This window comes from Aphelocoma coerulescens, chromosome 2 (genome assembly GCF_041296385.1).
Source record: "Aphelocoma coerulescens isolate FSJ_1873_10779 chromosome 2, UR_Acoe_1.0, whole genome shotgun sequence".
NCBI lineage: Eukaryota > Metazoa > Chordata > Aves > Passeriformes > Corvidae > Aphelocoma > Aphelocoma coerulescens.
Window position 1 is genome coordinate 7,966,886 of NC_091015.1, and position 22,695 is coordinate 7,989,580.

Genomic DNA, 22,695 nt, shown 5'->3' on the forward strand with positions numbered 1-22,695 from the left:
CAGTGATAGCAGGGCGCTACCTCACAGCTCGTGGAAGAGCTAATACCCTTTGAAAAGCAGATAAAAGATTCATCAGCACAGATGAAGATATGAGGGCTTCGGCTTAGACAGCCTGTAGCTCCTGCCAAGAAATTGTGTGGAAGGTAGAAATGAATTTAAAAGGTTGAGTGGGGGCCAGCAAGTCAATAACTGAATAATCCCACCCAGATAGGAAACCAAAGCATAAACTAGAGTCTCCATGTACTGACAAGTTAGCACTGGTTGCACTTTGGAAAGGATCCTAAAATAACAGAGATTCCTGTAGACAGAATAAACACATCTCTCAGTTGTCATCCTGAGCAGAGGGTAATTGCCTAGATGTCTGATTGACTTGCTGCTAGAACTAAATATGTACTTCTCTGACATGCTGTCACCTCCTTCGCTGTACGTCTGAGATTTTTCAGTAAAGCACATCAGGAATCAAAGCAAATGTCCACAAGGAAAGATGCATCTCGACCTTGAACTTTAATCACTGGCAAAGGGCTGAAAATGTATTTAAAAAGAAGTGAAGTTACTGCATTCCTGAGAGCGACATTTAATCTCAAAATTCCCTGGGGGCTTGTGCACGTATGACCCAACCCCCCAAGAGAGGAACACAGAGCTGCAGCCCAGTCTGAGAGCTGGGAGCTGACACACGGCTTCCTGAGCTCCCCAGGCACACCACAGCACGGTTCTCAGCTCTCCATCTGATTCCTTTCCAGCGGTTTCTTCCTGGGTTTCCTTCTGCAGGTCTCTTCTTCCCAGTTTGCAGTCCTGGAAGAGACAGAGGAGGAGAGCTCCCAAGCTAATCCTCCTTCTAATTTTAGCAGTTCTTTTACCCTGAACAAGGGTGTTTGATACCTTCTCAAAACTACTACAAGGCTCTTGGTTAGAGATTCCTATCAAGTGCTGAGCAGTCCTGTCCACCCTGCTCATGCTTTGCTGCCTTCCCACCTCAGAGCCAGTCTCTGTTTCAGCTGTGTTAAACTTTTAGTTACAGAAATGTAAGAGAACCTACTCAAAAGCCTTAACATTGGAACATTAATATGAACATTCAGTAAGTCCTGGACATTGCAAGGGGCTGGACAACTGTCAGCACAATACTGATTTTCAAAAGTAAAGTGAACTGGCCAAATCCTAGGCTGGCCCAGCCCCTGGGAAGGATGATGTGCTAGTTTAGAATTCAATTCATAATAGATATAAAAAACACTATACCAAATGCAATGCAGTGTGAATTCATGAAGGTAACTTTTTTGACTCGATATTACACTCTAACCTGTAAGAGACTTGTATTTTACTCCATAGTCTGTGACAGGTTTGGTACTGAATTCAACCAAAATTAACCTGGCATATCATATGTGAAAGGAAAATGTTTAAACAACATTTTAAGGGAAACTATAAAGGAAAACCACCAGTAATTAAAGGTAATATTGAAAGAGTCCTGGTTCTAAGTCCTTGGTCTTTCATATTTTGCATCTGGAGAAAAAAGTTAGACCATCAGAATGAACAGACATTTAATATGTGATTGGAGGGAGCCCTGAGCAACCCAATCTAGTGGGTGCCCATGGCAGGGGAGTTGGAATCAGGTGATTTGTAAGATCCCTTCCAACCAAAATCATTCTATGATTAACAGCACAATGATAACCATGGATGTGGGGTAACCTGCATCACCTAGTCAACTTCACTTGGGCATCTGGTGTGGCTGGACATGAAATAACTCCTCACCAAATGAGGACTGTTGGGAGAGCTTCCACGCAGGCTGCACTGGCACCAGGCAAAACAGCTAATGTGAAACCTGGGGAAAATCTGCAAGTGGCAGATGGGAAGGAGGAGGTCACACCACCTCCCACTGTGGATCTGCTATGGTCCCTGCTGCAAAACTGCCCCCAGGAGGGTGGCCCAGCACTACCATCAGGTGATGGAGCAGGAGAGGCTCTGAGAAGCTCTGCAAAGGAATTGTGGCATGGGCTGGGTGGAAGGACAGGTTCTCTTTTCTGTCCCCGTAAGAGGGACACTGGAGGCACAGGAGGGCTCAGGCATGTGGCAGTGGAAACCACGCACCTCAAATCCGAGCTGGTGGCCCAAGAACAAGACTATCTTCTCCATCTCTCTGCATTTGAGAATTCACCCTGAAGTGAACTCAATTCCAGGTCAGAGTGAGGTTGTGGGGGCCGTTTACAAACCTCTCCCCTCCCCTCGCCTCCAGCCTGTGCAGGAAAGAAGCATTTTTTAACAGAATCTTTGACAGAGCCATCTCTTTGTGAACACTGCAAATATATATATATGAAGCAACTTGTCTAATACATGTTCAAGATAAAAGTTTGAGATGTCAGAAAATTTTATCTGAAAAAAACCAGGCATTCATGCACAAGAGGATAACTTCAAACTATCTACCCATCTATTAAACTCCAAGCTTTAGGTAGATAGAGAAATCAAGCAGAAGCTAAAGCAGGCAGACACATGTAAAATGATTTCTGAAGGCAGAGCAGGCCATCCCTACAAGTACTCGTAAGTTGAATTTTGGGGGGGGAAAGTGGTAATTACTCAGCCCATGCCTCCTGCCCTCAGATGCGTGGCTCCAGGAGTGAAGTGAGGCACTCAGGTGAGACAGGCAAATGCGCCCTGAGGACTGGGAGGGCAGGATGGCACACATCTCCACCGCAGCCAGATCCTCTTCTACCCAGAATGACCTACTCATCTTTCTCTTTTCTTTTCATTTAGGAATATTATTACAACAACCCAGGGAGAGCTGGGCTAGGAAGGCATGCAGAACAGGCAGGAGGAGTCCAGCCCAAGCAGAAGATGAAGTGCTCAGTTGGTGCTTCCTTGGTCTGATTTCAAATCACTGATGACTGGAAATGAGCCCAGTGGTTTAAAGCTGGTATAAATGAGTCCTATCTTGGGCCTACTAAACAGCAAATTCCCTTTTCCTCCAAAATGGTATTTGTCATGAAGAATCTTCTCTCACAAAGACTGCAAAGCCAGAAGGCATCCTCCATCATTTACATATTAAAACTCAACAGATGAGGAAGAAGAAGCAAATACTGGAGACAGCAATAGTAGTTCTCTTACTTAAGTTTCTTAATTTTCTTTTTCTCAGTGAAGTCTATGCTCAACAGAAACCTGATTATTTGTATCCAGCACATTAACTTAAAGTGATTTAACACAGTCAAAAAGAATGAAAAAATGCAATGTGAAGGAAATGTGTGGCACTTCACAAGCAGGGAGCGCCATCATTTCATCTGGGCTGTGTCTGCCACTCTGTTAGAGGAGAGGTTTGTGCACAGAGCTAAGCACACCTTGAGGCAGTGCTCAAGTGCAGGGTGCTGCTCCCTGGGCAGAGTTCAGCTCTGTCCCAGCAGCAAAGTTGGCTGTTCCAGCTTCATCTTCATGATTGCTAAGGGGATGATGGGTGCTCTTTTTCACCCAGACCCATCTGCACAGAAGATGCACCCTGAAGATGCTATTTTAGACTTTAATTTTCCCTTCAAGTGCCATTTGGATTTATTTTTTCCTCTCCCACATTTTTTCACATTAGCTGTATTCAACTACAGGGAGTATCAGAAAATATTACCTCAGCTTGAGAATAGGTTTGCTCTCAAGTGACACCTTCCAATACTACTGATTTATACCCTTTTCCTGCATTGATCTGTTGGGAGATTCCGTCATCTATATCTGACATAAACACTGTATTATTCTGTATTGCATTATACCCTAGAAATCCACTCAAATCCCTTTGCTCCTCAAATTAAAGCAATATGCATTACAGTGTCCTGATTTCCTTCTATTCTTGCATTTGCATTTTTGTATCATGCTCTAGATTACTCATGTATATTTTGGCATAAGCATCTCCCTGCTCATTTAAGAATATTGCCTTTAATCTTCATTATACCTTGAAGCATACAAAACCCTGGCCCCAAAGGACACATGGAGACTGAGTGGCTGAATTTCTGTGGAAGTTATTTAAAGCAAATGTTGTGTTGTTCAGAAGCCCAAGCCTTGTTCCAGGGCAATCCCATGGACACCCACAGTGTCCCTCTGGTCTCACTGCTCCCCACAGCACATGAGCTTTGTCTGCCAAAAGGTTTTAGGCTGTGCTGGAGTGCCTGAACTCCTCAGCAGTTTAACCATGGAGTTCACTTGCCTGCAAGCAGCTTTTCAGTGGCAGAAATGGAGTAACAACTGGAGGTGGTACTTTGCTGCAAGATATTGGGTGTGTTCGTGACATTGTTCTAATTCACTTTAAGCACCTTCTGACCATTAGAATAATCTATTACTGTATTTCTTACAAAACATAATTCTACAAGAGAACACCTAATAAAATATCCCATAGTCTGGTAGGATTTTTTGGTGGGTCTGCCTTACTTCCCAGATTTGTTCTTTGGTAGGACTCCATGCAGGTCCAATGTTGGACCCAATCAGATACTAATGGTTATACTGGGAATGTATTCCGTCAGAGAGAACCCTGAGTTCAGTAAAGCTACATGACTTATGTGAAAGGTCAGGATATTCCCTGAAAGAGGAGTTTCTGACTTTCCTGAGGTAGTATATAGGCATGTTAGTTCAGAATTGCCCTGTTTGATAACCAGTCTAGAGAAATAGACATACTCTTTATTTTAGACTTTCCTGGACTATTACACCCCATAGAATGTGGTCTGAAGCAAAGCTGCTAGGAAAAGATGTCCTTTAGTGACAAGTAATTCTTTCCACAGGTGGGAGGGAAGACCCAGGTTTTACTCAAGCTAATGCTGAGATCATCATATTCAAAGTGACCCTATTGTTGTCTTCTCTTATTTTTAAACATCCACTGTAAGATATCCAAGATTTGGCTCAAAGGCCTGAGCACAACAAACTCTGCAGGCAATCAGAGCCCAGGTGCACAGAGACATTGGGTGGGCTCTCAAGAAGTATCTTGAAAGCTGTAGTTCTTTACCAAGAGCAGCAAGAAACCCACAATGCCAAGGAAGAACCATGTGCAAGCCATGACCAATCTCAGTGAGCACCGGCTTATGGGTCCAGTGTCAGCAAAAAAAATGGAATATTGATCATTGTACTTGGAAAGGAGGAGCCTCTGATTAAGGCACAGCAGAAGTTGAAGATAGTTTGAAAAGAAAACCACTGCTACCTGCAGTCATAGGGGAAATGTGTCTGCACCTTCCATATCAGCACAGGAAACTTCTTTCTCCACTCATATTTAGGCAATGCCCTCATGAAGAGCCACTGATCAGTCCAGCATTGCTTCAGTCACAGCCAGTAATGCAAAACTTTCCTTGGAGGACAGCCCAACATTGTGTCTGTGAAGACAGCATGTCCCGAAATCTCCCACAAAATGCCCCTTCAAGGCCTGTTCACACTCAAGGGCAAAAGATGCTATTACTGCTGAAAACTAATAAATTGTATGTCCAACCCAAGCAGAAGAGACAAACCTCTGCTAATGCCCACGGGGCAAGGAACAAAAAAGACAGACAAATAGAAGAGGGCAACAAAAACAGTTACATTGTGCCTTCAAGAGCAAGGGAAATACCATTGCATATTCATTAAGATTTGTTCAAAAGTTCAGAAAATTCCCTCCAGTAATATAATGGGTGATAATTCAATTTATTTATGTTTTTAAGGCATGAAGACTAGCTTTAATTTCCCTCAACTGTGCCTCTATTATTATTAATCTACTTATCTTCTAAAAAGATCATCTAAACTACACTTCAATAGGGAATGTGATCTTTGGCCATGTAGGGCTTTGCAATTATCCAGTTCTGAATGAACTTGTTGTTAAAACATTTTTAAAGTCTAATGAAAACATTAGATCAATTCCTTGCAGTGATAGCTGTCATTAAATCAATAGTGTGTGTAAGTCCATTATACTGATATTTGACACGAACTGCCGAAGGTCTGCTAACAGTGAAACCATACTCAAGTGTGTCCTCTGCTAAGCATATTTTATATGAGATAAAAATCTGTTAAGTCTACAGTAACTGAAACTTTTCTTCTTTAACTAAAATAAACAGAGATGTGAAATGTTACTGTAACTCACACTAGGACCACCATGATCACACAGGTTTTGGAGCTGGTCCTTTTATCACACCTTTATCACAGCTGTGCTCTCAAATCAGTCAGAAAAGCTTTATTTGATTGTTTATCTGTGTGGCTTAAAAAGAACAGGGAGAGGTTTCATAACGAAGCTCTGACGGAGGACTTGACCCTACCCCCTCCAAAAGCAATGTCACTGTCACCAGCTTCAGTGAAAGCTGGACTGCTCCTCAAATCCCTGGGAAATGGACTTGAGGAACAGTCTTCTGGCTGAGGATCTTCTCAAGGAGGAATAGCATTTTTGCATCACAGTGCAGCAGCTTGCAGGGGCAAGAACCACAACCAGACCCATTTCTCCACAGAAAGGAGCAGTTTCATTGTATATGCCATTATATTGCAAATGGGAAAAATAACTGGAGGACCTCTGGCTCTGTGTTTTAAAAATGTGGCCTACAAATTCAATTTCCACTCCTACCACATGTGCTTCAGCAACAGCCTCAATGCAATCCTGTGAGACTGCGATGTCTGATGTAATATATTATGGGACTCTTACCATGAGAGAAATATAAAACTTGAGAAAATGGCTAGCTGATACAACAACTGAAGACTGCTCAGCATGTCACTTCTTGGGATTTCTAAACCTAACAATTTTTCAGTAGTGGTAGGTAACATTTGCTCACAGGCAAGGGAGCTGTGAGTACACAAATGTTATGGGAAATAATGGTCAATGGCAGACATTGACAATTTTCTGGCTGCAAAGGTCACTTTAAACTGAAAATCCAAACTAGTTAATTTTGTAGATGTTAAAGATTTACTGTGAAGTAGGCAGAGGACTACTTAATTTCTGGAACCTTAGAAAATGTAATTTTTCACAAACAAATGCAATAATTGATGGGGAAAAAACCCCCAAAACAACCCCACCTGAGGCATTCTCGGAGACTCTGGTTTCTGTAATATTTGCAGCAGACAATCCCAACCAGTATCGAAGAGGAGCGAGCCCCAGGCAGAGACGGGTCCTGCCCTGCCCTGTGCGATGGCTCCCACTAATGGCAGCAAGGGAAAGCTCGGGCACTCCCAACAGAGCAGAGACAGAAAAAAACCCCTGCAAATCCTTCTTCAACCCATTTTTGGTTTTAAATGTCTAAAAATACAGTTACCAATTAGATTTTCATTAATTTTTTCCATAGTCAGAATATGAGCATGACAGAAAATAATCTGAAGATCAGTGTCCTTGGATGGGTTTTATCTCACCATCAGACACCTGCAATTGAGACTTCTGGAGATACATGGGAGCAAGATCCAGGGTGTGATTTCCATTGATGGCCTGACCTATTTCAGGCATGGGATGAGTCATGAATTCGATTTCCCTACTAACTTCTATCTTGACTACACATGGAGTCAGGGCAACTGGTCCAGACATGTGATGGAGATGGCCCCAGGGTGACTGCAAGGACATGTCACACAGAAAGCACAGTCCTTGTGCTCAGCCAGTGAGGATGATGGTGGTTGAAATGAGGATACTATGTAGGACTCCCTTCTAGGGAACTCAAACTGTGGGACCAGGGCTGTCAGATGGAGGTTCTTGTTTATGGCTGAGAAGAGTTCCAGCCCCCTTATCACAGGGTCTTGGGATTTTGGTCAAACGGGTGCTCCACACCTGTTACAAGGAGGGAAAGTCCAAAACACTTGGGTGAGGACTGGTAACCATGGAAGGAGATGGACAAATATATTTGTTTTACTTTTCAGCTTTGAGTACAACAGAGATTATCAAAACAGCTGAGAAATTTTCTCTTGGTAACATTGCAGAGATATCTTCTTGCAATCAGACACAGAGACCAGGTGCAGACTGTCCTTGGGTCCCACTTCTAAATTTCAGATACATTTTTATAAGGTCTGACTCAAGGAATAAACATGAGAGGATTACAGCTAATCAGATAAGTATGTCTTTATTTAACTGTAACATCAAGAATTAAGCTTGCTGTATGTTCTTAAGAGATAGAGTCTTCAATCTAATTCAAAGATTTTTTTGAAAGATTTTTTTTTCCTTTTAATTAAATTGTGTTGATTTTATTTGACATTTGATTTCAAGCAAGCCGCCAGTATTTCTCCTTCACCGTCTAAACCTGTGTGTAACATGTCACAGTCGAAAGACCACCCACTTCTCCTGAACATTGCTGCATTTTAGGTTCTCTGTGGGTGACACAGATCAGCCCAGGTGCAGATCAGACAGATTTCCCACTGAGTAGCAGGATTTCCATCCTGTGCAGGTAGCACAGTCTACATTTGGCATATGTACCTGCAGCAAAAGTGAACCTGCTGGCACAGGATGGACTTTCCTTGTGCCAAGGTACAAGTTATGCTGGGATCAGCAACACAGAAAATGTCCTACAAATACCCAGGAAGATATTTTGAATAGCTTGTACTGATCCATAGTGGGGCCAGACCAGCACCCAACAGGTATGACCAACGGCAAGAGGCTGAAGAGAAGCAATATTGTTCCTTTTCAGCAGCCTGTCCAAATCCAATGTGTTTTCTATTTCAGCTCCATGGATGAAAGCCTCAGGGCTTAGCTGGAGTAATTCCTCTGTTCTGGACCCAGGCACATACCTGCCACGATGGCACAGTGGTGGAGGGGGGAAGGACAAAGCTTCCACTCTTGATGGCAGTGCTCCTTGCAGGACCACAGTGGTGGCCTGTGAGGGCTTCCTCAGGTGCAAATCCACACACATAACTGCAGAACCCAAGAAGGAACCTACAGAGATACTCCATCAGCAGCAAAAGGAAGATTAAGGAAAATGCAGGGCTGCTGATGAATCAGTTGGGTGTCCCGGTAATGGAAGACATGGAGAAGGTGGAATTACTGAATGTCTTCTTTGCCTCAGTCCTACTGCTGACATCAGCCCTCAGGAGTCCCAGACCTCGAGGTAAGAGAAGAAGGCAAGAGAAAAGAAGACTTCCCTTGGTCATAGAGGATTGGGTTAGAGATCAGCTAAAACACAACACCCATAAATCCATGGGCCCTGATGGGATACACTCACAAGTGCTAAGGGAGTTGGCAGATGTTGCTAAGCCACTCTCCATCTTTGAAAAGCCATGGAGAATGGGAGAGGTGCCCAACGACTGGAGGAAGGCAGGAATATTACTCCCAACTTTAAAAAAAGGGAGTACTCAGTACTTTAAAGCAGGAGTACCCAGAAAGCTACTGGCCAGTCAGCCACACCTCCATCCCAGTAAAGGTGTGGGAACAGGTCATTCTGGAGGGCATCACCAAGCATGTAGAAGAAAAGAAGGTCATCAGGAGTAGGCAGCATGGATTCACTAAGCGGAAAGAAATTATGCTGGAGCTGGGCCAGTTTAGTCTGCAGAAGACAAGACTGAGAGGGTGTCCTGGGTTGAGGTGTATTCTATTACCATCCTCATGAGCTGTGGAAATCAGGTGGGGCAGTGTTTCCTTGCCTCCTCCCCCCAGACTATCTTGCTGTTAATGGCCCATCATTGTCCTGCCCCATGACTCAGAGATAACTCCCTCCGGACTATCTTCTGTTAATGAGCCTAATCAACACCTGGCCTCATGACTCATTACCCCATTGTGAGATGCTCCACCCAGAGGGAGGAACCAAGCATCCCATCGTGGATATAATCTGGGACTCTGAGCACCAAAGATACTGGCTCCACTGGATTTCCAGAGGACAGGAGCCCCACAGCCACCACTGGACTTTCTGAGGAAGAGCAGACCCCTTCTACTACAGGATCACCACTTCAGAGGACTGCAGCCACCATTCCACCAGACTGCTACCACCACCCTGCCTAACAGGGACTCAGGTTGTATCTTGACTCTGTCTGTGTTTTCTTTTACTTTCTTTTCCTTTTCTTTAATTTCCATTAAATTGTTATTCTGACTTGGTGCCTCCCACTGGTTTGTTTTCAAACTAGCACAGAGGGGATCTCATTAATGCAAATAAATATCTCAAAGGTGGTGTCAGAGGATGGTGCTGGACTCTTTTCCATGGTGCCCAGCAACGGGATGAGGAGCAATGGCCATAAACTAAAACACAGGACATTCCACCTTAGCATGAAGGAGAACTTCCTAACATTGAGGGTGGCAGAGCACTGGCACAGCTGCCCAGGGAGGTCATGGAGTTTCCCCTCTCTGGAGACATTCCAAACCCACCTGGACACATTCCTGTGTCACCTGCTCCAGGTGACCCTGCCTTGGAAGGGGGGTTGGATTGGATGACCTCTAGAGGTCCCTTCCAACCCTAACAACTCTGTGATTCTGTCATATGTTAAAACAGAGTGTAAGTTCTTTAGAATAGGATAACATAAATAATAAAAGAGCTAAAAAGAGGATGCTGTGCTCTACAGAAGTAATCACACTAATATATTAAGGTTTCAAATCAGAAGTTTGTAAACGCCTGCCTTAGTATCTGCTGGGAAAGAGCCCTGTGTCCACTCAATTCCCCTCTCATTTGTTGCTGAAACTGGAAGCTGCCCAGTGAACAAGGCAGGAAATTTGAAGAGGAAGGAGACATGGTGAAGGCAGCTGAATGGTGTCCTGGGGCACTGGCTGCTATCGCTGTCCCTGCTGAAGACTTTTTCTGAGATACTGCCAAGTCATCCAAACCATACATTGAAAGCTGCGTCTCAGTAATTGTGTGGGGTTTTGCTTTTTGAATGCATAAATTAATACCCCAAGTTCTGATTCACAAAACTGCTGAGCACTCGTTGCTGTCAAAGAAAACAAGGGCACTGTCCTTCCAGCACATAAAATGCTAAAGAATGTGAAGTGTTCAGAAAAATCAGGTCATTAGGCATGCAAATTGGGTCATCAAAATTAGTGGATCTTTTTGACATTAATCTCTCTAGACTTCTTCCTGGGAAAACAGGGAGATCCCATACCCTACAGGAGAGTTGTGAACTAAATTAATTTAATGTTTGTTTCTCCATCAGCTCCCACTCCATCTGATGCTGACGCTAGTTGCATGTCGGGTGGGCTGTTTCCTCCTCTTTCTCACTCACCACTATCTCTGAGGAGATGGCTGTACTGGCACAAAGCATCCCAAGCCCTGGACAGACATGGAATGGGAGTCCTGCCCTGTCCCCTACAGACACACCAGGCATCTCTGGTGCTGATGGATCTATCTGGGCTGCTGACCACAATGATTTTGAGCTCCTAAATTTTCAAATTTGCTCATATTTGAACATTGCTTCACATGTCCAGAGTATTGTGAGGGCCAGGATGACCGGACCACTGCCCAGCTGTAGGGCAGCGTTCCACTGCATAGAGCTTCCCAACAGCAAAAGCAACTTCTGAACGTGCTCGTTCCTCATAGTGGTTCCGCTCCCCTTCCATTTAGACATACCCAGGTCTATTATCCCTAAAGTAAAACACTAAAACTCCTACCACAGATGTTTAAAGCTAGAATTTCTCAGAACAAAGAGCTTATTCAGCTTGAAAAGACTTACTACCTCCAGAGCAGTGCTAATGTCTTAGCTCCCCGCTGCTCCAGTCCCTGGCATCTGGGGGCTGTCTCAGTCACTGCTCAGCCTGCCACCCCAAATCCTGCTGCCAGCGGAGGCAGCAGGGTGGGACCCCTCAAAACTGCTGTGCCTCCATCACCCATGGCTTTGTCAAGGGATTTGGGGAGAGAGGTACGGCTGCGTCTGAAGCCACGGCGATCATCAGGGAGGACTTATTTCAATATGTTCTTGAAACTATCTGATGTCAAGTTATGTGTCTCAGGGGGACGTGAGTTCCGTGTAGTTTGTTATGCCATCTGTTGAGAAAGGCAGCCACTCGTCTCTCCGCTCCGTGACCACAGATGGGGAGTTTTTCCCCCTGTGTGCATTACTGTCAATATATGCCAAAGCCTTCCTAGCTGGAGCCAGGTGGAATCACCACCACGACGAGCACGCCTGGGAAGAAGGGTGCTGCTGCACAGGCCTTCCCAAGCACCTTGGCTCACGGTGTGCAGAGGAGCTGAACGAACAGAGCCAGCCTGCACCAGCTAGGGAAGGTGCCCAGAACCCCTCTGACTTGCAGGGCACTGAGCAAAAACTCCAGCAGAAGAGCTCAAGGAGGAGCTCCATGCAACACGTGCAGCCCCACTGCAGATTTGACTCTCCTGTTGGCTGGCTGCGGATGGTGCTTGCCCCAAATCACCACCTGGCAGCAGCACCATGAACCTCAGATGCAGAAAAAAATCCAAAGCTTCAACTGCTGCCTCTATGGAGATGCCTCAGCTCTCAGTGGAGGCTTGGTGTGAGCTTAACTGAACAGGGTGTCTCCCCTCAGACTGCAAAGGACACCTGCTCTGCTGACTGACCCACCGAGTCCTGAGGGGAAAAAGCAAACATGGAGTGAGCACCAGGTCTCCCAATGGCCATAGGCAGCTATTCACTTCAGCACCAATTACACTCTTTTTTTCCAGGGGTGGTTATCACACCTTTTAATATTGATCTGACACTTTTCCAGTATAACTGGGTCCATTTCTGAGCCTGGGGACTGGAAGTTTTAAAGGGAGGCTTTACAGACAGGAGACTGTAACTGGAAGTTTTATTGAAAATTGGAAGACTTACAGAAAGGGGATGTTGGTTGGGAAGGAAAGTTTTACAGAAAGAGCTAGCCCACTCAGATCACTCTCCACGTGTGATCCCTTTGGAACAGGTATTTCACCCAAGCAGAATAGAAACTGGCATTGTATTTATTTTCACTGGAAAGCAAATGTTTGTCCTGCTCTCACAGCACTGCTCCCATCACAAGGGTGGCAGTAGCCAGTGGCATTCCCCAGTGCAAGCAGCTCTGTCTGGGAAGACACTAGTCAGCACCAAAAGCAGCAAAGCAGCTCCTTGCATATGAGGAAGCATTTTGGAGGTGAGCATGCCAGAAAGGGCTTCTGAAAATGAATCAAAAAGTATCATCTTTTACATCAGTGTTAGAAATATCTTCCCCCTTCATCCCCCAGCCCTGCTCCCAGCAGCCAGAGGTGCTCAGCCCTTCTGTAAACCTGCTTTCAAAGCTCAGACTTGTATGCTCTCGTGGCAGGCAGCATTTTGGGTGCCAGCAGATGTTTGCATCTATCACTTCTTACAAAAGCCGAGCTGGCCTCAGTGAACACAGAGCTCAACCAAACCTTTCACCTTGGCAAAGCCTCAGGGGCTCTTGCTGCTCACACCTACTCTAACCAGGCCCTGTGCATCTGCAAAGGCAGCTGAGGTGGTCCCTGCTTCAGATGTGCCACACCGGGGATCAGATGGGAACCCCAGAAATCATGAGGGATTGGCAGAGAGCCTGAGGTGCCACGGAGACTCCAAAGGACCAATACTTCTCACCCTAGATTTTTCCAGACAAATGCAACTTTTGACTGATGCCCAGTTCATCCATGCAAAGATTTCACTTTTGAAGCCTGTATGGAGTTAAGGCTCCTTCCTCCTATCTCACACTGAAGAATCAGGAATTAATTTACCAAGTGATGTAACCAAATAAGAAAAATGAAACTACTTTAATAGAATACACTGACTAACGGAAAGGATAACTTAATTTTCAGATCTTTTCTCTAGTTCCTCCATCAATTTACTTCTGCTATAATTTAAGTTTACACATGCCTATGAAACAACCCAAAGAACTCATAAAACCCTTTTCAAACAAACGGACAAGTTATGCACATATGTCTTTGAGGCATGTGAATCCCTGTACTTAAAGCAACTTCCAGCTCCTCCTGCAAGGAGATCTCAGCAGGGTCTGCCTGAACACATTCATTCTGAGTGCCCACATATTGCACCTGCATGTCTGATGGCACAGCAAGGGGACAGCTGGCAGGATCCCCTGGCTTGGGGATGCTTCAGCCATGACCAAGCTCACCAGCATTTACGTGAGGACCCACACAGTCAAAATTTTCCTCCAGGTCTCTTACAACTGGGAAGCTGCCAGTGCTACATCTGCCTCTAGAAGCTGAATCCTGTAACAAGTATTTGGACTCAAAAAAATAGGGCCCCAGGAGGGAAAGGATTAGGCATAACCCTTAAAACAAATGAAGTCTTTGTGTTTTACTATCTGCATTCACATGTCAGCCTCCGTCAAGCTTTTCCCACAGTGCTTTGGGGGGTGGGCAGGCCAGTCATGGCACCTCAGAGGGATCTGCTGGTTGAGGGAGCATGTCCTTAGACACCAGGAAGGGCAGAAGCAACACAGACCTTCAAGAAGAGAAACACTTGCTCCTTTCTGCACCTGTATAATTCCCCAGATGGACACCCGCTAGGGCTGCCAGATCTAAAATCTGAAAACATGAGGTGCAGCAGCCACAGCAGCTGGAGGGAGCTGTGAGGAACTATTTTTCCATCATGTCATTAAAAAAACCCCATTGGAAATGGAAAAGAAAATGGAATAAAAGTAGAGGAAAAAAAAAAAAGCAGAAAAGGAAGAATAAAAGCTGCAGAGAGACCAGGGTGGAAAGGAGAGGAACAGAAGCAACAGAAATCAGGAAAAAACCCCATCACTTTCAGGCCTAAAAATTAGTACTTTTGGAGAAAAAGAACAATTCTGCTCTTATAAAAATTTGAAAGTGAAACCCAAACAAAAAGCTCTAAATGGGCAGAAATGCTGTCCCTAACAAAAAACTCATGATCTCCTCAATTTTTTAGGCAAATGACCAGCAACATGACAACTTTTATGCATCAATCCTTAGGAAACAGCTCTCCCCCTGACTCCTGTCAAGGAGGACAAGGGATTAGCTCAGGCACTGAGGAGCTGACAGAGTTAAACACTGCTGCTGGCAGATACAATCCAGTTTATGACTGAGGTTGTAAAAATACGCATGAAAGCAAATTCGTAAGGAAGAGGCTCTAATGAAGATGTATAGAAGGGCTGTAATGCCATGTAGCCTCTTGATAGCTAAGGCCCTGATCCTGCAAATTAAGCTAAGTGGCAAAGTTAATCAGATGCATAAGCATTTGCAACATCAGTGGGTTTTTTTCTTCCCCAAATGAGCTAAATTCAAAAAGCCTTGGTTTAAATTACACGAAGATATTAGCAACATCAGTTCTTTATTAGGAACAGTTTATTCATTCAGGGTGTACAGTACAGAGCAACACGCCTGGCATGGTTAGCGATGCGTGAACCTGAAGGGGAAGAAATCCCTTTGCATTCCCTTCACAGCCAAGTTGCACAACAATTCAGGCTGCTGCCTCAGCAGCCAAATGGGCATTTTTCCAAGCCTAAAAGTCAGCAATGAACCCAAGTGTTAAGGCAGCTTTGTTCTCCCATAAAGCTGACCAGATATCCTTGGAAAACTCCCTTGGATCACCCTTCTTCCTCCCCATCTTCTCCCTGACAGCCTCTTTCTCTAAAATAGCACAACCATCATGTTCCACTCCAAATCAAGGGGTAAAAGCATCTCATGGCATCAGAGTCAACAACTAAACCTTTGGTTCATGGCAAAGCTATGGAAGTCCTGGTGAGGATGGCAAAACTAAAGCAATACACCTGAGGTAGGAGGAGAAGTAACACTCCAGGCTTTCCAGGTCTTCTCTCTCATGTGGCAAACATGTTTGCAGCAGGCCTGGTAGGGTGACACTCTGTGCTTGTCTTTATGGCAGGGAATGAAGGAAGGCAGCCAAATCCTGCTTATAATTTGCACACCTCAAACACATCACTAAAAACACCTCCTTTGTGTGATGCAGGATGCCTTGTTCAATGAGAGAGGAAAACCATCAGAAGCTGAACAGGTAAAGGAGAGTGAGAATCCTGCTCCATGAGCAGGGCATCTCCCTGGTCATAATATAACATGGTCAAGGCTGGGAGGCCACGGGACCTTGTTGTCCCCTCAGCACACCCCTCAGCACCCTGGTAAGTCTTTCTGAGTTGATCAGTGGAATGGCAATGCTTTCTCATTTCAGTAAATTTTTAGAGAGGATAACAAAGCTCATGAGCCACTGCTGTGAGGTGAGCAGGGATGACCTTCTCCGCAGTGAAATACAAGCAATGTGGGGATGGGATGTTTAAAATAACCATAACATACAGCAATGCTGTATAAAGGGTAAAGTTGTGTAAAACCTTTTAGAAATAAATTACTTTATTCAGGAAGAAATACAGCACTATGGGGAAAGAAAAAGAACAAGCAAACAAATGTCTTTTGATCTTCCTCAACACTTCTTAAGAGGCTTAACTGAAAATTTCTAAACATATTTTTCTCGATATCTATCCTCTCCATTTTCTATTGTCTCTGATAAGATTAACTTCTCACCCAAGCACTTCAGCAACCTCCTTGACTAGTATTGCCTATTTAACAAATACTGTCATCCCACACCATGGTTGTACTTAGCACTTTCATTCAAGTCTGTGCTGAATAGCCACAATGCATTTAGAAACCAAGAGTGCCTATAAAAATTTCACTGAGCATGACCTGAAATTTCAGGGAGCTCCCCCAAATTCAGTGGCCAGTTGTAGTCATTCATGACTTAAATTTTGCAACAGGAGCAAAGGATCTAATCTTGGTCTTGTACTGAGAAGCAAGATAGCAATGACAAAAGTGAAACAGTTTTACTCACAAAGACATAATTTTTAGTTCCTCAGTCACAAATGTATGGAAAATACTTTGACTACATATAATTGTTCTTTCCTCCTTTTCCAGTCTTGGCTCTACATATATCTTACTGGTCTTTCCTTGGGATAAATACTTTGTCAGATGGACTTTTGTTCTGACCTAGGACACAGCTTACATGGTTGTAGGACCAAGACCTAGCTTTCCAAAATTTTCCAGGTTTGGAAGCATTGAAAAATAGAAAAGGAAAAGAAAAAGGAATGCCATCAATCTAGTAACAGTTTTAAGTTTTGGTGGGTGTTATTATTATCATTAGTAGTAGTAGTAGTATTCCATGCACTATTCGTAATAACCAGAAAAGTATGAAGTAGTTACAGAGAGACAAAAAGAAAAACACAGAAAAAGAAAGAAAAGAAAGAAATCCCCAACCTCTCATTTTATTTCCCACAAGTCAAAAAGATGAAATGAGTATGAAAATTATCTTAAGAAGTAAAAATAAATGCCAAAAATTATTATCTAAAACAAAATGCTGTTTCATTTCAAATCTGCAAGAGAAAATCGGCTATTTTAAAATTTATTAAATATGAATTAAATTAATTCCATTCATTCATGAGGTAACCTCTTCATTTCAGTTTAACCTCTCTGCATCAGAGTGCCGGATGGAGGGGACATGGAGGGAAAAGAAGAGGGAGTTTCCTGGAGTGCTTTGTGCTGAGCCTATTTTGGGTTGCATAGCAGCTGGTGGGCAACTGTGGGCAGCATCCGTGAGCTATAGCAACGCTTGGGGTGACGGCTGGCAGCTGTGCCAGCCCTTGGATCAGTCCTGAAGCCCAGAAACACAAAGACATCATGAAGCTTTTTTCCTCCCCTGTCTTGTGTGGAGCCTCCTGGGAGGCACGAGACAAAACCTGGCACTGACGTTCTTCTTGATCTCTGTCAGCCAGAGCTTCCACACCCAGACACATCCAGCCCATATGCACTCACAGAACTGGACCAATGTGTTTCAGAGAGCTCTTCTTACAGTCAGGGCCATAACAAACTCCACATGTACATCAGCTCTTGGAATAACTGCTGGAACAAGACCAAACTGGTAGGCAGGATGTTTACACCAACAAAGCCTGGCTTTCAAACTTGGAAATGTTTGATAGCAGCGCTCCCTTAGCTTGCTGCAGAAGATCCCTTTTGCTGAATTTAGGCACTAAATAGCACTGTTGACCTATACTCTTTGCAGGATGCCTGGCATGGTGCAAAAGCACTTTCTGGAATAATCTGTTCAGCACAACTCCATAGCTGCTGTGCAAACTTAAGCATACACCACAAGCTGGTACTTGTGCAATCACTGACGTTTGCTGCTGAGCTGATTTGTATTGTCAGTGTCAATATAAAGGTGAGCAGGTTCTGGGAGGTACAATGCAAAGTCAGTGGAACCAGAGCAGGCAGCACTGGTCCATGACAGGCAGCAAACGTGCATTTCAGCACAGCTCCTGCTGGAAAGAGAGGAAAGCAACCATCAGTCCCTGGCTTCTGGATAACTAAACACAAAATACTTGTCAACAAAAACACCAACAAAATCAATCCTTTTTTTAAGTGGCTGCCAAACCTGACGTAGCCAAAATATCAAGCAGATGAAAGATGCTTCATTTTCCCCTGCAAATTTCTGCCTTTAGAGAGCACTTGGCCATATCTCTCCCCAGATTAACAAGGTCAGCAGCTCCTATCAAAGAGCAGCCTTTGCTCTGCAGCTGCAGCCCGACACCTGTCAGCTTAATCAGTTGGATTTGAAACCTTCCCCAAACCCACTGTCTCCATCTGGGAGCAGGCAGCCCAACTTGAGTTCAGGCCGGACTCATTCAGAGCCCAAGGCTGATTGATAAATCTCCTTCCTTCCACTGGCATCTGCCATCTGGCAGCTGAGCTGAAGAGACACAGCACTGTGCTGGTATGTCACAGGTCTGCTCCAAGGGCTCTCTGCTACTGCCACCACCCTGGGAGGTGACAACAGTGGCCAGGAGAACCAGGGAGCCTCAGCAGCAGAGCCTCCTGCCATGCCTGCCATGGAGTTCTGGCCAGGTAGCACCATGGTGAGGCTGGAATTGGAGTTCCCATGGCAAACCACCTGGCGTGAAATGACCTCCCTGGAGACTTTCTTAGTACAGGATTTCTGGATGATGTAGTAAAGCCGATTGTAATGCTAATTGTCTTACAGGACCTGAGCATCCATGGTTGCAGGATCTGTCCCCTCCCCTCCAGGGAATTTGAATCCTGCTTTAAGCAATCAGTAAAAATAGGATTTCACTAATTCCCAGTCACAGGAGTGTGGCACATACACACACACACACAAAACACAGAGGGAACAGCATCTTCTCCAGAGAGATCTACTGCAAGGATTTTGGGTCTATGAGGAGGTTTGAACGGCAGCCTGTGATGGTTTCAGCATTGGTTGCTGCAGTCCCAGAATCACAGAACAGTCTGAGTTGGAAAGGACCCACAACGACTGAGTCCCACTCTTAGGTGAATGGCCCATGTAAGGATCGAGCCCGTGACCTTGCTAGCACCATGCTCTGACCAAGTGAACTAATCTCAGTTTTGCTCAACCATCTTATAATTCTTATAATCCTTATATATGCTCTCATAATAAGCATAGTCCCCTCATCCTATGACAAAGGTGAATGATGCTTCCAAAATAACCTGTGAATGTGGCTGGTTGAATGTGGCTGGGCTGCCAGTTGGTTCTGCAGTACCTTAAGCAACTGGACAACGCTCTCGCTTCAGTCTTTTGATTGACACTGGAATGCTGAAAATGGAAATTTCATTTTTTCCCCCCTGCTTTAGAAGTAAAACCAAAGACTTCATCTCACCCACCTTTGCTTCCCATCAAAGCCAAACCAAAGGATGTTCCCACAGCTGTGATTCTGAAATCAGACCACATGAACAGTCGACAAGCAAAGAGCCATGCAGTGACTTCTGCTCTTGTCCCTGAGATTGCCCAGGGGTGTGGAACAGGGACACTTGCCTCCCAAGACCCAGCTGCGACTGTTCTCCCCGGACAGCAGGACATGAAGTCATCAGTGTGTAGAGCAAGTGCTTCACAATATAGTATCCATATAACCTTCACAGGGACACCTCTAGCATCCTCCAGTGCCTCTCAGTTCATTCACTTTTCTTGTTTTAAGCAATAAGAAAATGGTGGGGTTTGTTGGGTTTTTCCTAAGAGGTAAAACTAAAGCTTGTTCCGTATTGCTAAGCTGATTTTTAATTGTTGGGGGAGCTACTGAGAAGAATTTTTCACGGTATTTTGTGGTTTGAGGTTGAAAAGTGTTCCTGTTGTGAAATACTTTGTCTAAGCTTAGTTTCTTTGTCTGACTAGATCAGCAAACTAATATGTGACTCAAATATAATGACTTCATTTTTAGATCAGTAAAAACTTCAAAGGAACATGTTCATTGCAGACAACAAAACTGTCCCAGAATATTCACTGAGATACTCTGCATCAGGAAATATGTACATATTCATTAGCAGGTTTTATTTATCTTCAAAACACTACAGTTCTGAAAAAACAAATCAAACAGAAGTCTAAAAAGCCTTTGTATTCAGCCAAGACTACGTGGGAAATGATTAGTATTACTGCAGTTGTACTGAGTAGACAGGGTTATTAATTAAGACATATTGGTTTGCTCTGGTGCACTCTATCCCAGCAGAAGATCTGTCAAGTTATTGTGGTTTGCACAAAAGTTTTCTCCACATACCATTTCACATATTTTCTAAAATAAAAACAACTCAAGGCCTTCATGCTTTCAAATTTCTCAGGGCTCTATTCACTGAAAGCAATGTCAAAAATCCTACCCACCACAATCTTAATAAACTCAATTTAGAAATATACTTGCTACAATTTAAAAGTATCTTTCTGTTCTCTCAGTAAATAACCCCATAATTTGTTTTATGGGCCTTCGAGTCTGGGAACAACTGCCAGCAGTCTGTGTTCTGTGGAACAACGATCTTCTGGAGATTTGTGTTTGATTCGCCACAGAAATGAAATCTAACCTCTTCAGAGGGGAACAATGACCCAATAGTCCTGTATGAGGCTGAGAATTAGGGGAGAGGAATTCAGTTTTGCCATAACATCAAACTTCTTGTGTGATCTTGGACAACATCCTTGTGAAGGTCTACTCTGCTCTGCCTGGGAAGCAGCGTGACTGTGATGAATTGGTGTGTCTGGAGCTTCATGTCACTGCTCTGAGTCCTGAGCCAGGTCCTAGTGAGCCCATGCTGGTACCTCTACACTGATCTGCGTTGTAACTCTGAGAATATCCGTGGTCATAGACCTGAGAAGTCTAGAAAATGAGCTTTGATTCCTGTGACATTGGGCTTCAGCAATTGCTGAGGTAGCTCATGTATCTCTAAAGACCCTTAATTCTCCTGTAGCATTTTATTCTTAATTTTAAAATGGTAATGATACTGATGAGTGGTGAGGAGAGTCTGGCCACCCTGTTTTGGGGGTAACAAGAGTTCAGTGAGTTGGATCATTCATCTCAAGGACCAGAAGGTGATCTCCGATGTCTTCTCTTTATTGATACAGGTGTAGCCATTCTCTTAATACGAGGACTCATTTGCTTTTTAAAGAATGGTCCTGTGGTAAGCAGTGTGACCTGTGATTGTGCTGACTGAATAAATGGCCTGTGAAATGTGTCACAATAACACAGTACTGATGCCTAACAGAAGGAAATCTGTATTTTCCCTAAACAAAACTGCAAAGAAATATAAGCAAATTTGATCCAGACTTCAATAAAAAGCAGTGCACAAGATATCCCTTCTGTTTCTTAAGCTAATTTTGCCAGTAGCTGCTCAAAGTAGAACTGCATACTGATTCTTAATCTTCCTCAAGTTCTGAGCAAAGTGATGCTCTTACGAGATCTTTGTGTTTCCTTCTCCTACTGAGATTAGGATCTGCCCTCTCCTGGCTTTTGTGAGCGTTCCTACCTCAAAGAACCACAAAGTAAATATACAAAGCAAGACAAGCAATATATTGAAAACAGAGTATTGAGGATCATAAAGAAACAGAGGGGCAACTATGAGAAGTGAAATGGCCACTGTCACAGCATGTCAACTCTACAGAAAGCAAGTTGCATGGTTTATGTCCCACAGTAGGCACAGCCACTTGAGCATTGCAGGAAGGTGTTCTGAGATAAGCACAGCAACTCTTCTACCCCTCACACATTCAATGCGCAGTCCAAGGCTGCAGACTGAATCGGCACAAGCCTCTTTCTGCAACTCCTGTTAAAATTGGTCTTTCTCAAAAAGTATTCCACCTGGAAATTTCAGAGATAATATTTTGTCTGAAAAAAAAAAATCAAATGCCTTTTGGAGGTGGTTTTTTTCATTCTTCCCTCAAAGTTAAGAAGAACATTTCAGTATCAATGGCAAATTTCAAAAGGTTTAATTGATATTCCTATCATTTTTCTGTCAGGTAGACATTACTGGATTCAGCCCAAATCCCTGTGTCCAGCAAAGCCTGAATTATCATCAGCAACCTGACATGACTATCTATGGTTTAAGTTCTGACGTGCTTAGCTGGATATACATTTTCTTCTTTTTACAGCTTTTATAGTTCCTCATCTTTTTTATTCTTCAACTCTCCTTACTCCGCAACTCCTTCAACCCCTTTTCCCTTCATCCAGGTTCCCTGTAAGAGACTTCTCATGCCCTGTACTAGGAGGACATACACAAAAGTGTTACACTTTCAGCTTCCCTGAGCCTGCTTCTGAGCCTGGAAATTCCCTCTGCAATACAGGTCATCTCTGAATATGAAAGCTTTAGCCTAGATGGATGCTGTCAAATACTCCATGGAAAATCCTATGAGTATTCCAATTAAGATGCATAGTTTTCATACTCCATCTAGCAGATGGAGCAAGACTTGATCTTTGGATTTACCAAAAGGGTCTTGGCAAACATTAGGGGATTGTCTGTGCTGAGGTAATGTGAAACTCTTCTACTCCAGTGGATTTAGGGTCAAGCTGCCAAAGCAAAGCAACCATGTGGAGCCTACTACAGAGCTTTACAGTGAGCAGCTCGTTGGTTTCTTCAGGAGTCTTACAGAAGAGATATTGGTGCTAAA

General features: G+C 44.0%; 1 long non-coding RNA gene across 4 annotated transcripts in view; it reads right to left on the minus strand.

The window, feature by feature from the left end:
* Nucleotides 1-502: 502 nt before the first annotated feature.
* The window catches only part of LOC138105598 (uncharacterized), a 30,539-nt gene continuing 8,346 nt past the window's right edge, over nt 503-22,695 (minus strand). The window contains exon 3 of one of the 4 annotated variants that reach the window (XR_011148550.1): nt 503-792. This is a non-coding gene — a long non-coding RNA (uncharacterized lncRNA). Of the gene's footprint in view, nt 793-15,497; nt 18,071-19,297; nt 19,378-22,695 lie in introns of those variants that run through there. The other 3 variants (XR_011148551.1, XR_011148549.1, XR_011148552.1) reach the window with 3 other exon arrangements.